The following is a 1,011-nucleotide window of genomic DNA, read 5'->3' as shown; positions in this document are numbered from 1 at the left end:
CGAGCTGCCCTGCCACCGCGTCGTGCTCGCCGCCAGGTCGCGCTTCTTCAGGTACCACAACAACAACAATACACAAACAACATTACAACAACTGTACACCAACAACACCAGTAATAACAACTACACCAATAAATATACACCACCAACAACAATGAACTAGTAACAATACACCAACAACATCACCAGCAACAATACACCAACAACAACACCAGCAACAATACCACAACAACAATACACCAACAACAACACCAGCAACAATACGCCAACAACTACACCAACAACAATACGCCAACAACAACACCAGCAACAATACACCAACAACATCAGCAACAATATACCAACAACAACACCAGCAACAATACACCAGCAACAATATACCAACGACAATACACCAACAACAAAACACCAACAATAATACACCAATATCAAAACTCCAACAACAATGTACTAATAACAACAAACAAATAAACAACAACAAAGATGCCTATCTTTTTGTGTAATGGCATGGTTATGAGAAATTTGACTCGCTAAAATCATTATATTGACGGTTATTTGCACCTCCATAGAGGTTAAATTCGGTTAAGTTGCGAGTTACTGAGCAGTTTGCGACACAACTCTCATAATCTTACTAATATTATAAACTAGCTTTCGCCCGCGACTCTATTCACGTGGAATTAAAATATAACAGTGGTAGAGCCCGCTTTAACATGTTCGCACTGCAGGGCTCTCAGCAATACCACGACCACACGAACAGGCGTGAAGTGGAAGCAATTCCGCGTTTCGTTTGATAAGTGTGGTGTCGGAGGCTCAACTTTAGTCCCTTTTCTTTCCCACCCTTTTTCTGATAAAAATAGGTTGGGTTGGGAACGTGGATTCGACGGCGGAGGAGACACATAGGAAGGGGAAACATCTTCTCTATGTGCGACTCCTCTTTCGTCGATTAAGGATAGGCAATGCATCCGCTATTAGGAATGTCTATGGGCAGCGGTTGCTTCGCCATTATGGCGGATT

Source organism: Papilio polytes, unplaced genomic scaffold (genome assembly GCF_000836215.1).
Source record: "Papilio polytes unplaced genomic scaffold, Ppol_1.0 DF824492.1, whole genome shotgun sequence".
Taxonomy (NCBI): domain Eukaryota; kingdom Metazoa; phylum Arthropoda; class Insecta; order Lepidoptera; family Papilionidae; genus Papilio; species Papilio polytes.
Note: the sequence above shows the minus strand (reverse complement) of the source record.